The 16,712-nt window shown below is 34.6% G+C and overlaps 1 long non-coding RNA gene across 1 annotated transcript; it reads left to right on the forward strand.

Moving 5' to 3' along the window:
* The first annotated feature begins 498 nt into the window (after positions 1-498).
* LOC148781528 (uncharacterized) lies at positions 499-6,488 on the forward strand. The gene is made up of 2 exons (XR_016057629.1): positions 499-4,386; positions 6,067-6,488. It is a non-coding gene; the product is annotated as an uncharacterized LOC148781528 (long non-coding RNA).
* The last annotated feature ends 10,224 nt before the right edge of the window (positions 6,489-16,712 follow it).

Consider the following 16,712-nt stretch of genomic DNA (forward strand, 5'->3'; position numbering starts at 1 on the left):
CAAGTTTTGAAAATAGTGCATCTTGTAACCCATTTTTGGACCGTCAATTTTCAAGATTTTCAAAGATCTGTTCAATCTACACTGTTATTGAAACTTCAAATTTTATAATTAAATATGAAAATATATTTTAAATCTATCACAAAGATTTCCAGTATTGAAACCTTATTTCTCGATACTATTTGAAGGTGTGCTTTACTTTGATTGTTTAGAGCCTCAGATCTATACAAACGCCACCCCAAACCTTTTCCTCTGTGTAATATAGTGATTTAACAGTTCTGATACATTGGCTAAAGTAAACAAGCCCCTTAAACATCTGCTAATCACCATAACTGAAAAAGGAAACCACACCAAATGGACGTCTCTCCTTAAAGATTGTGATGTTAGTTTGGGCGTAGTTAACGAACTGCCAAGTGAGGCAGAATGGTTGAGAAGACCCGGTCATGCGTGTGAGGCCCCAAACATGTATAAAAGGGCCTCCATGCACCCTATCCATATCACCAATTATATCTCTCCTCCTTTTCTCATTCTTTTACTCAAAGTTGAAAGAATTTCTCTGCGAATATTGAAGATTTGATGTTTTCATGCTTTCCACAGGCTTTCTTGAACATGGTATTCAGACAGGCCCTCCTCGAGTTAGTTTACGGAGATGCATTGTTGAGTAACAGGTTTAAGAAAGCTGTGGAAAAAAATGAAAACGATCATGATACCGTGTTGCATATTTGAAAGTGAATGAAATTTTTTCGGAAGGTTGGCCTTTTCTCATTCTTCCCCTTATCCAACCCTCTATTTTTGATGGAGGGCTAAGATTACCCCAATCACAATGTCACGTCTCTACACTTTTATTTTTAATGTTTTTTCTATAAACTATCTTTCCACCTTATTTTGTATGTCCAATATTTTATTAAACACGCACTGGCGAAAAAAATAAAAAAATTATTTTCAATAAAATAAAATGACCAAAATACCCCTAAAAAATTCAAGGGGTATTTTGGTCATTATATGTTATCAAAAACTTATTTTTAATATGTTTTTTTTATAGGTGAGCTCCAATGAGAAGATGACAAGTACCAAATTTCATATTCATATAATTTGTATAAAAAAAAACTAAAAATAAAATACTTTGAGACGTTGGAGTTAAGATCAAACGATGATTGACTGTCTTGATCAAAATTGGACGGTGGGATGGTAGGGAAAGTATATGTCTTCTATGCTGTAGAAGAAGTATAGAAACATTTCTTATTAGAGATTACATATCCTTAAAAATTACGTCTAAAAATCCATCTCAAAAATAGATTTTTAAGAAAGGGACTCATTTTTACATGGGCTGTTGTTTTGCCAAATGATCGTGACGGGCATGCTCATGTAGAAGCATAGTGTGCATTAATTCCCTCGGGCAAAAGAGATATTTTGAAATATTTTTATACGAAAATTTGAGATCTACATGAGAATCATTAGATGGTTATTTTTAAAAGAAATTAAATTTGGAGTTCCTCATCACTCTTGCTCTCCAAAAGTTTCAATTCTTCTGTATTTAAGGTTGGTCTCTAGGCTCAAGAGGTCATGTCCCCGAAATTCAAGGTCTTAAAAATACTCATAATATGAGTTCTACCTGAGACCAAATGGACAATAAGCTCCTCCAGGACCAGCATATCTTTTATTTCCATCGGGAGCAAACTGTATATTAACTCGCTCGGGCAAAAGCCATTAAAGTTGGGCAAATATAAGAGCGATTTAAATTGAAGATCGAGGAAAAGAGTAAATTTCGAGGAATATGGGGATTCCATCCACCAAAAGGTTCCATTCATTGTTGTAAGATTATGTCTTTTGCCTTAAAAGGTTTTTATTTGTTAGACTAAATATGGGTTGGTTTCTTAACATGATTGGGGTTAACATATTCTATGACCTTCCTTTCATTTTCATTTTGTAAGTAAATTGGCATGGCTTCCATTTTGTAAGTAAATTGGCAGCACGCTGTCCCTCTAGATGGCCGGTCGATGCTCCCGACTTTCGGCGTGAAGTGGCGCTGGACTTGGTGTCCGAGTCCCACGCCCATGCGCTTGAGTCGAAGTACACCTTAGCTTTTGACATCTGAGAATGTTCTTTAATGTTGAAAAAAAAAAAAAAAAATATTTAATCTCATAAATAGTGCATTTTGCTACATATTATCTAGACAGTCCATTTTCAAGATTTTCATGCGTTTATAGATCTACCTGGTTTTAACCATTTGTAAGTTTAAAATGTTATAATTAGATACAAAAATACCTTTCAGATAATCCTAAAAACTCTTTATACCAAAATTACATGTTATGATAAAATTTAGCGCTATCACTTAATTGGATTATTTAAGGTTGCGACCTTAATAGAATGTCTTATCCCCTTCCATCACCGTCTAATACCTAACCTTAAACATTCCCCCCCTCCATCCCAACGACAGCGACCAGTTACACAAAAAATTACATGTTATGATAAAAACTCGTTGTCGTCGTCTTCACCCTTTCATCACTGTCCAGTAGCTGGGATGGACAATGAGTTGGAAAGTGATGGGGGAATGCTAGTCCCACAAAGCAAGTCATTAATCTGGAGGTCTTATCCCCTTCCATCACCGTCCAGTCGCTGGGATGGACAGTAATGACCCCTGTTAACAATATTGTTCCAAATGTTACAAAATAAAAATGAAAAAAAAGAAAGACAAGCATTAGATTATTACTAGGGAAAATTACAAAAAACTCCTCAAAAGATATTATCTATACAACTTACCCCCATCGAAACCTTTTCTCTCATTTTTTTTCCCACAATAAGCTTTCTATGCAAAATTCCCCCAAAATAAAAAGTACTTTTTTTAGATGAAAATGCCGTTCCCATATAAAAAAATCAATTTTGTGTGATTTGACGCCTCACAAGTTCTACTGCCGGAGCGCCTTTTGCCACTGTCAGAGAGATGTGTCTCACAAGTTCTATTGCCGGAGCATCCTTTGCAACTGTCGAAGCGGTATTGCTGGAGCGCCATTGGCTACTACCGAAACGCTGTGTCGCACAGGTTCTACTAACGGAGAGAGAGACGTGTGAGAGAGAGGCGTGTGCAATAGTATTAAGGGTAGTTTAGTCTTTTTATTTTATTTTATTTAGGTTGGGGGTTGTTTGCATAAAAAATTTGTTATAGGAAAAAAACTGAGAAAAAAAGTTAGATTGAGAGTAAGTTGCACAAATAGTGTAGTCTTCGGGTTTTTTTTGTAATTTTTCCTTATTGGGTTCAAATCCTATTGCCACTGCCCCATTCATACTAATACTAATACTAATACTGCCACTACCACTGCCCTTGTGTCCTCCGAAAGGTTACCGACTCTTATTGAATTCTCTTCGTTTCTCCTCCTCATTTCAGTTCCAGCCTTTCCAACCCCACCAGCTTTTGGTGGGGCGACATAAATGCCCTTCGTGGACCCATCTTGTGCAGGGAAGGTGGGTCCTTCGGTTGCTGAGACCTGTCAATGAAGGAGTTGGTAGGTGGGTTATTATACAAATCCTACTACTTCATGGAAGATATCATCCTTTCAGGAATTTGATGGAGGTAGGTTTAACTTTAAAAGAAAAAAAAAAAAAAAAGCAAACTTTATGGAGGATGCAAAACTACGAGCATTTTATTCAACGGTAGTTTAGAATTAATGCAAAAACAACAGAGTTATTCTATCATAAATGAAAAAAACCACAGTAGAAATAGGTTGCAGATCCCCATTTGCCACAGGCAATATTAATCCAGTAACATCAGCATGATACTATTTGTGAACTGCAACCAAAAGAACAAAAAAATCAATAGTTCCCACCAGAACTAGCACAATCTTCTCTTTCATGCTTTATTTGAAGTTTGTGATAACACCTTGTCATATGCATGGGAGGATTTAATCAATAAACATAACTTCTTTCTTGGTAGATATAATCTTAACTATCGCTAATAATGGAAATCACTTGGACCACCAAGTAGTAGCTCATCAATTTGTGTTTCCATCTCATTAATGTATATCCTCTCTTCCATTGCCTGCTAATCCTTCATAATGCCCAACGTTTAGGGCACGTTTGACGATTGGAACTTAAGTGAGAGGGCATCCCAACATCCAACCCACTCTTGTAGTTCTAAGTTCTGTTAGATTGTATTTTAAGGTGTGAGAAGTCCTTATCCCTCAACAATGGTGATCGCGGGGATCACACACCGCAAGAATATATATATATATATATATATATATATATATATTTTCCATCAATTCACGCACTCACATCATCCTTCTTATTTTGTTTTCCCTCTCTTGCCTCTCCAACGTCACCCTACGTCCCTCTTTCTCTGTGCCTCTCATTGAAGATCATTCTCCTCACTCGAGGGTTTCTTGCCTTCATCAGGTATTGATTTCTTGCCTTTATCTTCCCCGTTATTGTGTTGAAGCTACGAATACATTGAGTTTCTTTTATTTTTTTTTAGGGTTACTCCCATAACCCCAAATCTACAAAAAAATATTTTATTTTTGATTTGTCTATTTTTTTTCTGATTAAGCTCAGAGAAGATTAATCATAAATCTACAAAGAGCATTTATAGTTGATTTTTCTTTTTTTTTTTCTTTCCCAGTTGTTCAATTTTGATTTGTCTTTTTTTTTTTTTTTGATTAACCTCAGAGAAGATTAATCCTTATCTTTACCCCTCATGTTGCTGGTTCAAACTCTTACGAAGTTATGGTGAGTGCTTGGTGTAAGATGTAAAAACTATGTAACCTCAATATGAAAATCCGTTTTGGGACTCAGGACTTCCCCAAGTTGATTAAGCTTGGCTCGTTCAGGGGTCATGTTAGTGGATTTATAGGCTTCTTTATTTTGCTTATTTGTTTCTTCTTTTAATTAGCCACTCATGGCTCATCTATTTATTTGAATTCAATCGATTTATTGTTAGTATTTAGGAATTAGTAGATTTATTGGCTTCTTCTTATGGTTACATAGATATTTTCAATGGTTTTTATGGTATTTTAATGTTGTGGATTCATAAATTTTTTAATTTATTTTATGATCCTCTATATTTCTTATCTTTGATGCCATGCAATTGTTTTGGTTGATTATTTTGCTAGAGGTGATGGATATAAAAGTCTATCAAAAATTGTTTGACAATGTTTAAATCTTAATAAATTATCTACAAATTACGTTAACCTAAATTTTTTTGGTGTGTGCCCCTTAGTGGGTCGTTCCTAAATAAAATACAAAAGAATAAAAATGACCAAATTTTCCATATAAAATTTTCATGAGTATTTAAACATTTTTTATTTTTTTTAGAAATACTTCATTTATATGTGAGTTGGATTGATGTTCACATGCTCCAAAATTCAAATGAAGATGATTTGTAGAAAAATTCTTAAATTTCAAATATTATTAGATAACAGTGACCAAGATAGACTTTGGATAGTGATAAGCCATGAGCAAAATGCTGTAGAAATTCACTTGTAAGTATTTGTAAGTATTTTCTATGTACGCATGGTAAAAATATTAAGGGAAACTTAGATTACTTTCTTTAGAAATTTAAAATTAGCTCCAATATTCCATATTTTTGTTTATGTTCTGCCTTTTTAGGAGCTCGTCTAGTATTTCAGTTTTGTCTTTTTTTCTATATAACATATTGAGATCAAATTTTTGTGTTTTTTATTACCATAAAGCATCTCTAAAAAATAATTAAACTAAGATAAAATGACCTAAATATATGTACAAACTGTAGGGGCATTTTAGTTATTTTAGTTTTTTATTTATTTAGAGTTACTAATTTTATATTTTCTATAAGTGTGGATTGGTGAGAAGCATAGACATTCAAAATTCAAGATTAATTTTATAAATAAAAAAATAAAATCAAAATATCCAAAAAAAGTGGGTTGTGAGTGTAGCATATGAAATAGTGAGGGCAATATTTAAAGAGGAAAATTTATCTAAGGTTGGTGCACCTCTAAAATACAGTCCGAAAAGAGTGTTATGAAATTGAAAAACGTTTCAATTGATCATTTTCATCGTTAAAGCCTTACCAGTGGTAAACATTTGCCTAATGTTTTGAAGGAGCTAAAATTTTCTAAATGACTATCGAGACTCGGCCCAGCTGCAGTTGGAATCATGTTCGATACTGGCTCATGGTGCAGACAACATCCTAGGTGTAGGGGAGATCGGAGCAAGAGGTCACGCCTTGAAGATGCCCGTCCTAGGCTGCAGACGCTGCAACAAACACACCATTGCAATCTCTGTTGACACCATCAACTCCTGTTAGACCTGGGTTCTGCAAAGAAGCCTCCCTAATTAATCATAACCTGAGTCCGAATTTTCAATTGTAGGCTTTCAAATAAACTATAGCACAAGAATGGCCGAAGTTGTAAAGGTGAGTAGGTGCCATAACGTTTAGAGTTCTATTTCTATCGACTTCTAGAGTTAAACATTATTATTTTGTCAAAAATAATAATAACTACTATAGGTTGTGATTTTGTGCTCATGCTTACTGTAACAGGTATGCTAATGAGAAAAAATAACTGCAAGGAATCCATTAATCCCTAGGAAATTAGAATGTAACATGCAAACAAAGGAGCAATCATATGAGTCAAATATTTGATAAGTAATTTCTAATTTTGCCCCTTCATCAAAATTAAAGTAGTTTTTTAAAAAACACTTATGTGATAAACCAGAACTTTCAAATACCAATATTGCTCTTTAAACACTTCACAAGACATTCACTTACATAGATTCCAATGTTTCGCGAGTGAATTGTTTAATGAGATGGCGTGAAAACATACAAATTTCATATAAGTGTTTAAAGTGAAATATTGGTATTTGAAATCACCGTTATCTTTTGAAAATTAAACGCCATCGACATAGTGGAATTCAAACGTTTAACATGGTGATTTAGGGAGTTATTAGTGTTTGAAAATACCAATACTGGTAATTCATTTAGTGGAATACTATTATTTGAAAATCCCAAGACTCTAATAATCTATTTAGTGAGATATTGGCGTCAAAAAATACCAATATATTTAGACAGACGTAATAATAGTAACTGCATATATTTGCACCATTCATTATCAGAATTGAAGGTGGATACTCTGAGTTACATGGAACACACAAAGTCCATTGTGGTGCACCATATAGCTAAATGCGCATCTTGAGTATTAGTGTTTTAAAACCTGGCAATTTCCAATTCAAATCGTTGATTTGGGTGGAAATTAGTCGGAATGAAACTAGTTTTTGGGATAGCATGGGTTCAGGCCTCACTTTCCCTAAATCCCTTATATATTATTTTTTAATATTTTATTTAGGTGTAATTTGGTCATATGTACACACACTTCAAATTTTAGATAAATATGATTAGTACAATAATTATAAAAATTCAAATACTACCGGACAACTGTGACAATATGATTAACTTTGGACGGTGATGAGGTATTAGTGAAGTACTGTAGAACTTCACTTATAGGCGTTTTGTAGTGTCTTCCTATATAGTGCCAAGGCCCTAAACAATCAAATTAGAACCTACCTAAAAAATTTCACTAGAAGAGGTTGTTTTGATGCTCAAATATCTTCAAATTGATTTATCTCAAAATCAAGATGCACGGACATAAGAAAAAATTGTATTTCAAATTTTGGAAATAGTGTATTTTGTAACTCATTTTTAAACTATCAATTTTCAAGATTTTCATAGATCTGTCGATATACACCATTTTTTAAGATTTAAAATTTATAAATAAAGGTGAAAATATATATTAAGGCTATCACAAAGATTCCCAGTATTAAATAACATTTCTCGACACCATTTGAAGGTAGGCTTTAATTTGATTGTTTTAGAGCCTAGACTCTATATAAACCGCACCCAAAAAAAAAAAAAAATTTTTATATATATATATTTATATATATATATGAGCAATGATTTAATGTAATGGTTGTATCATAGTATAATGCAACGACACTTCTAGAAAACCATGTTTGTGGTATTTGTATGACCTCAAATTTTGCACACACTCTCTCTTCATCTCAATAATCAATCTCCAAAAAACAAAGAGTTCAATTTGGACCATTCATTTTGTGAATTTCAAGATCTTAGCCTTTATAGACTCAAAATCATTTTTAATTTTTAGCATTGTTCATCTAATGATAATAAAATCATCCAAAAAAATTGGAAATGAAGAAATCCTTCTAAGGCCTAGATCTAAGCATCTCACCAAAATGAACAGCCTATGTTAATTGGGATAAAAAAATACTTTCTAGGTTGTGTTTTGAATTTTTTCTTTTTTTGTGATTGTTCATTAGAATGAAAAGAGTGTATATTTCAAAAGTTGGCATAGGCAAATCCATAGGGAAAATGTTTTGATAGGTCTGCAACCCTATCAAAATAAGTAAAGCTTAATCTCAAAACTTATTTAAAATTCCAATTTTTGTCAGAAAACCTTCAAAATCGATAATCTTGGCCTTGATCATTTGGTTGTAAAAAAATTAGGATATTAAGCCTTAAAAATAGTATATATTGTAACACACTATTTAGGCTTTTCATTTTATCCTAAAAATAAATGTTCATAGATCTGCAAGATCCCTCCATTTTTTAAGCTCCAAATTTCACAATCAGTAGTGAAAATTGATTTTAGACCCATGATAGAGATTTCTCATGCTCGAAGTATGTTTTGAACAAAGTTTTGAGGTGGGGCATCACCTTTTTTTCGGCTCAGGCCTTGTAGAAACTCCAGTGTTCCATGGAGAAACTTGTTCAACGCAATGTGTGATGAAACCTTTAACATTTTCTCTAAGTTTGAAAATTGCCCTTACAAACTGCAAAATATCCACGTTTTTCAAAGCACTCTCACTCAAAGTTAAAACTAATGAGCTCATAATGGAGCTTTCACGTTCTACTATTGAGCAGATTGGTTTTTTTTTTTGGTAGATAGGTGGGGATTTTAGGCCCCTGCCCGTTTTAAGAAATAACTTTTCAAGGACAGCCTTATCAAGCCGGGTTTAGTGACCCGACTCATTGGGTCTATGGTCTGGGTTCCTCTCTTGGAACTAGTTAGGTCTAAGCACATAAGTACGACTTTATAGTTTCTTGACATAGTTTTTAGGAACCGGCAGGGCTAGGGCACCCAGTATGTTGCTAGCTTTAGTTTGGGGATTTGGATCCTCTCCTGAACTAGTTGGGTCCAAATAGATAAGTATCGACTTCATAGTTTCATTGGTCGAGTCTGGTTCTAGGTCAGTTAGTCCCATCCTCCCGCCAAAGGTGTGTTGGGTTTATGTGGCCTTTAAAGGCCTTATAAGTGTGTAATGAAAAATATTTACTATAGTAGAACATAAATTCAGTGGGAGTGTGGTCCCTCGAAGACCATACTAAGCAAATGATATTTGAGGATAATGGACTGTGCTTGACGATCTAAGCTAGTCGGTTGGAGAACCCAAAGTACCTGGGCATAAAAAATAAATCGATAAGGGTTTTTGGGTTAACCCTTGATGATGTCAGAGCCTATGCCTAGATGAGTGAGCCGAGAGATTGTATGTGTGATGGTAGGCTTACAGAGATGGTGGCCAAAACCTCATCCTTGTTCCATCACACGGTATGCATATAGATAGATCGTTCGGAAAAGCTAGATATCCACTTTTGGGTGAAGCATAAGCACGTGCGAGAGATACCCCTATGCGCCATAGAGCTGTGGTCGCATCAGGTCGTGGTGACCTTGACTTGTCTCTAGGGGAAGACCTGTAATCCACAAACTAGGATTGCGACTCTTTGGCTCATCTACCAGACTTTGGTAACCCACTAATGAGCCCCTATTTGAACTGTGGGTCATGGGAAACACTGAGTTGGTTAGATAAAACAAGTGTGGTCTGTAGTCCACAGTTGAAGGTGGAGTACCCCGTGATCGTTGATTGAATTTCTGAACCATATAGATCCACTTTCCATCATATAAATTTAATTGCATTTCCTCGAGAAAAGATTACATAGCGCTTTCTTTCATTGATATCAGATCTAATTTTACTTGATTGGCATTAGGAGTCTTTTCTTATTTTTTTTTGAGAATATAAAATAATGGCTGCTCGTACCTTCATCTCTGAAATCCTGAAAATCGAAAGGTTTGATGGGACCAACTTTGCTTCGTGGAAAAGAAAAATCAAATTTGTGCTCTATGAAGAAAACTTGTATGAGGTACTCTTTAATGACCGATCTCATCGTCCAACTGACGACTCATCTCAAATAATAAAAAATGAGTACGCCAACTGGAAGAGGAGGAACTTGAGATGCAAACAAATTATTTTATGTGCCATGACTGACTCGTATGCTTTTGAGTACGAGTCAATCTATATTGCAAGTGAGATTTTTGATAAACTTGAAATAGAGTATGATGAACCCTCTCTCATGAAGCAAACTATGGTTATGAGAAGGTACAATGATTTAAAAATGGTAGAAGGTACCAAGTTTGTAGATCATGCGCAAGTGTTTTATGCGCTAGTAAGAGATTTGGAAGATATAGTCAAGAAGCCGAATGAATCTATCATTTAATGAATTCTCTTCTTAATTCATGGGAGACATTCGTATCTTCCATCTCTGCTAGAAGAAAGGCCCTAAAATTGGAGGAACTCATCACGACCATTAAATCTGAAGAAGAAATGAGGAGTTCAAGGCAAACCCCAAGGGATGCTGTGCATATGGTAAAATATCAACCATCTTTTAAATTTAAGAAAGGAAAGGGAAGAAATACTTTTGAGAAGAAAAGATATTTTAAGAGAAGAGATTTTGAAAATAAGGGAGCAAATAGAGAGACTCTAACTTGTTTTATTTGCAAGAAGGTGGGCCACATAGCCAATAATTGTCGGTCCAACAAATCTAGTGGAACTAACAAGGAATTGGCATGTGTGGTTTTCAAGTCCATGCTAGTTGACCCCAAGGAAGCTTCTTAGTGTCTTGACGGGGGCTACGGCTCATGTCACAAACACCAAGGAAGGTTACCGTTCTTTCACTCACATGGCGCCATGACAACAGCTTATTTATATGGGAGGAAATCAGAAGACTAATGTACTTGGAGTTGAAGATTTTGAGGTGAAACTAAATAGTGGGAGTACCTTGATCCTGAAACAAGCACTTTATGCTCCTGATATGATAGTATTTGGTTTCAATTCCTAAGATGTCTATGGCTGGACTCATAACCACTTTCATTGGGGAGAAATTGGTGGTCAAGAAGGAGAAAGATGTGATCATGACTGGATGACTTGTGGACGGGCTATTTACCGTTGAAATATAAAAGAATGTTACCTATGTCTAGTCCCGTAATGAATTAGATGCTACCCTATGGCATATGAGGTTAGGATGCATTAATATCAAACGAATGGAAAGATTAAAAAGAGACGGGATTCTTCATAATTATAAGGGAGATTTATCGAAAGTGTGCGAGTCTTGTGTGCAAAAAAAACTATTAAGAAAAAATACCACCAGGGCAAAAAGAGCTACCAGCGTATTGAAAATCATTCATAGTGACATATGTGGACCTATGAATGTGACCACCAAAAGTGGAAAAAGATATTTTATCTCTTCTATAGATGACCACTCACGATATGGCCATGTGTACCTTATTCATGTAAAATCAGAAGCCCTAGAAAAATTCAAAGAATATGAAGCCCAAGTAGAGAATCAAACCAACCTGAAAATTAAAGTCTTTAGAGCCGATAGAAAGGAGAATATTCATCTAACATTTTCAAAGAATTGTGCATTGAAAATGGGATCATCCATTAGTGCATCATGCCTTACACTCCTGAACAAAATGGAGTAGCTGAGAGAAAGAATATGACCTTAGTGTAAATGGTAACGAGTATGATGGGGATGCAAATCTCTCATGGGAGTTTTGGGGAGAAGCCGTATTAACAGCATGTTACATCCTTAACCGGACTCCCACAAAAGCTGACCCACTTACTCCTCATAAAATTTTCACAAGATGTACTCCTTGCCTAGAACACCTGAAAGTTTGGGGTTGCTCCGCCCATATCCTTATCTCACATCAAATTAGAACCAAATTGCAATCCAAAACTATCAAATCTATTTTCATTGGTTACCCAGATCATGGTAAGGGGTATCGATTCTACAATTTTAAAACTGATACGGTTGTTGAAAGCCGCGATGCTTACTTCTTTGAAGAAGGGTCAATAGAAAACAAACCAACTTTTATGAGGAGGCAAAAAACAAGGATGTAGTTCGAGACTTTGAACCTGAAACTTCTAAACCAATCTAACCTGTTTCTGAACTCCGTAAAGAAAGTGAACCTTTACCTGAATCAAGACGAAGTAACCGAGTCAGTAGACCATCTTTTTACTTAGAACATTTTGTCTACCTTGGAGAACGTTTTGATAAGATTGGGGAAGATCCAGATTCAGAACCTAGAACTCACCGTGAAGCCTTGACCTGTCTTGAGAGGGAATATTGGGTAGAAGCCATGAAAGATGCGTATGCTTCCATTAACCAAAACAATGCATGAGAATTAGTACCCTTATTTGAAAAAAGTAAGGCCATTGGTTGTATGTGGATTTTCAAGAAAAAGTTCAACTCTAAAGGGAAAATAGAAAAATACAAAGCTAGGTTGGTTGCAAAGGGTTTCACCTAGAAAGAAGGGATAGATTATGAGGAAACGTTTTCCCCTATTGCCAAATTTCCATCTATTCGAATCCTTATAACTGTAGTAGCCCATTTTGACTTTGAGGTTCATCAAATGGATGTTAAAACAATCTTTCTAAATAGGGATTTAGAAGAAGAAATTTACATGACCCAACATGAGAGAAAGTGAGGAAGAGAGAATGTAAGGCCTTCAAAGGCCAAGTGGAAGATGTTGGGTTTATGTGGCCTTTAAAGGCCTTATAAGTGTGTAATGAAAAACATTTATTATAGTAGAACATAAATTTAATGGGAGTGTGGTCCCTCGAAGACCATACTAAGCAAATGATATTTACAGATAACGAGTTGTGTTTGACGATCTAGGCTAGTCGGTTGGAAGCATAAAAAATAAACCAAGAAGGGTTTTTGGGTTAGCCCTTGATGATGTCAGAGCTTATACCTAGATGAGTGAGTTGAGCGTCAGTATGACCCTTATGTGTGATGGTAGGCCTACAGAGACGCGGGCCAAAACCTCATCCTTGTTCCATTACATGGCATGCATATAGATAGATCGTTCAGGAACGCTAGATATTCACCTTTGGGTGAAGCATATGCATGTGCAAGAGATACCCCTATGCGCCATAGAGCTGTAGTCACATCAAATTGTAGTGACCTTGACTTGTCTCCAGGGGTGGACCTGTAATCCACAGACTGAGATTGTGACTCCTTGGCTCATCGACCAGACTTTGGTAACTCGCTAATGAGTCCTTGCTTGGATTGTGGGTCATGAGAAACACTGAGTCGGTTCGATAAAGCAAATGTGGTATGTAGTCCACAGTTGAAGGTAGAATACCCCTTGATCGTTGAATGAATTCTTGAACCATATGGGTCCACTTCTCATCATAATAGTTTAATTGTATTTTCTAGGCAAAAGATTACATAGGTCTTTCTTTCAAGGTGCACACACATATATATAATTTTTTTTAATGTTACCTTGGGACCTAGCGAGAATGAAACTATAGATGTCAATATTGTGGTGTGCTCCACACTGACGCCTCTGCCTAGAGCCCATTCCATACGTTTATTTTATAATTTTAATTATGGAAAATTATAGAATGAGACCATTTACCTTTGATACATGGTGGTCACATTAATCTTGATCATTAATCTTGATCATTGGATGTAAAATTGGGCAGCCGCAATTATTTCATTGACGAAACTCAAACTTTGTGACACATCCAAGCTCTCAAATTCACATCAAATGGTTCTTAAGAATTGCGACCACCTTGTATAAAAGGTAAATGGTCACATTGTATACAATTCCTTTTGCCATACAATCCCATCCTCCTTTATACTAGATTAGAAGAATATGATGCTTCTTCAATCAGGAGCATACTTTTGCATGATGTGAAATTGTTCACAGGAATAAGACATCCATAGTATGATCAATGTTGTCAACACTTGGCTTCGGCCGAAGAGGCTGAAGCCTTCGGATTTTAAGCTTAAATCAAAGGGAAGCGAAGCTTGGTGCTATCGCTTCAGTCAGATTCAGGTTGCTTCGGCTGGATTTAGGTGTGCTTTAGGCCAATTCGGCCAAAGCAAAGAAAAATCTATATAAACGTGTATATATATATATATATATATATATATATATATATATATATATATATATATATATATATATATATATATATATATATATATATATATATATATACATATATATATATATATATATACATATATATATATATATATATATATATATATATATATATATATGTATATATATATATATATGTAAATATATATATATATATATATATATATATATATATGTATATGTATATATATATATATATATATGTATTTATTTATTTAAAAAGTCAGAAGTCTTCTCCCAAATCGGCCGAAGAACCGAATTGCTTCTTTTTTCTGACCAAACCAAAAAAAGCTCTGAAGCGAATATGATAACATTCACCATACTATCATGACTTCTATTTTTTCTTTTTTTGTATAGAGATATTACTGAAAAATAGATGAAGGATACGATATTTATGAGTCCTAGGATGTATATGTTGATATGGATCCTCTCTTTATGATCTATTTTTTAGATGAATTTTAGACTTAATTTTTTAGATATATAAAATCTCTAACATGAAGATCATTAATATGTAAAATAAATAAATAAATTGATAAATAAATAATTTTGAAGGCTGAGTTTTTTTGAAGAAAATTTAAGGGGCCGCTGATTTTTATATTTTTTGAAGGTCCACCATTTTATCTCCATTTTTTGAGATGGATGTATGATGCGTCGGGGAGATGCAAATGTAGGAGTGCGTCCCCCGCGCATAAAATTCCTCTCCATATATGAACAGGATATTCAAGGAAAACTGAGAAATATGGAGTAAGATCAAGTTATTTGCATGTGATAAGAGGGCGTTTGTCGACATACAAGGCTGCTGTCTTTTGTAGTGATTGGAAGCCCTTCCTCTTTTATAGTTTTTCACAAGCTGGTGATTACTAATTAAATTTCAAATTGGATGATTTTGGGTGAGTAATAAAATCTGATAACTTTTTTTTTAAACTTTGTGTGTATTCAATGACATTCTTATAACTACCCATTTGAAATTTAAGGGACATGTATGATTGTGACCTCCATTTACAAAAGATAAATGATCTCTTTGTTCATGGGCATACTTCATATGATGGTCGTAAAATCATTAATGGGGATAGGACTCCATACCATGTCATTGACACTACTCTTTTAATTTTTGGATGATGATGTGAATGGAAACATTAGTGAACAAGTCAATTTCTTTTGGGTGTGGTTTCTATAAGGTTACAACATTAAACAATCCAATTAAGGCGCACCTCCAAATTTTATCATAACATGTAATTTTGGAGTAAAAACTTCTTAGGACTATCTCAAAATCTATTTTCATATCTAATTATAAAATTTTAAACTCTAAAAATGGTTAAAATCAAGTAGATCTATAAACATATGAAAATCTTGAAAATGGACGGTCTAGATAATGTGTAGCAAGGTGCACGATTTCTGGGACCCAAAATATTATTATTATTATTATTTTTATATTCATACATCTTGTTATTGCGATGATCAATTAAAGGGTTTTTCAACATTAAAATAATATTTTCCGATATATTTTTGAGGTGCATCTGTAATTCTACATTTTAAGGTTGCAACCTTATATAAACTTTATCCATTTCTTTTTACAGATAATCACAATATTCTTTTATTTATTAAGCGCTTTTATTTGATGCTCGACCCTTGCTCGAGCCGAGTTACTCGGGCGAGCTCGTGTAACTTGCCTGAGTACAATTCAAGTTAAAAAAATAAAAAAACAACACAAAACATATTTTATATGTATTATAGCCTTCGCTTTATGACATTGAGTGTTAAACGACCTTATGGTCAGGTCCGCTGCCCTCCTCGATTTTTAACACCAATTTTTCTTTAAAAAAATAAAAAGAAAATGAAAAGGTTAACAAAAGAAAGTAAAAAATAAACACAAAACATATTTTATATGGTATTATTGCCTTCGCTTTTATGACATTGAGTGTTAAATGATCTGATGGCCACGTCCGCTGCCCTCCCCGACTTTTAATACTCATTTTTCTTTAAAAAAATAAAAAGGTTAACAAAAGAACGCAGATGACTAAGGAATGATTCAAACCCTCACCGTCATGGGGTATAAGAATACACACAAACCAATATTTATTTGAATGTTCATGTAAAAAATTGGCACATTATTACATATAACATATTAATAATGTGTGTGCACTGTGCAGTGTACTTGGAGCAAACTCGCCTAGTCCATAGGGCGAGGCTGAGTTATCAGCCGAGTCTGAGTAGTCCTGACCGAGTCTCGAAACAACGTGCTTTAATCTAATACATTCACCATGATAAATTAGTTAGCATTTGACAACTTACAAAGCTACATCCTAGACTCAATGCCTACCGAGAGTAAGGTCCTCTTCGTGATGACTCCCCCCAAATTAAAAGAAAAAGAAAAAAACAAAAAAAAACAACTAAAGAAAGACTTCCCTCCATATAGGGGCCCTCAAATATGTGGCTAATTCACAA

Source organism: Amborella trichopoda, chromosome 6 (assembly GCF_054954075.1).
Source record: "Amborella trichopoda isolate Santa Cruz 75 chromosome 6, AtrichopodaSantaCruz75HAP2 v2.0, whole genome shotgun sequence".
In the NCBI taxonomy this organism is placed as follows: Eukaryota; Viridiplantae; Streptophyta; class Magnoliopsida; order Amborellales; family Amborellaceae; genus Amborella; species Amborella trichopoda.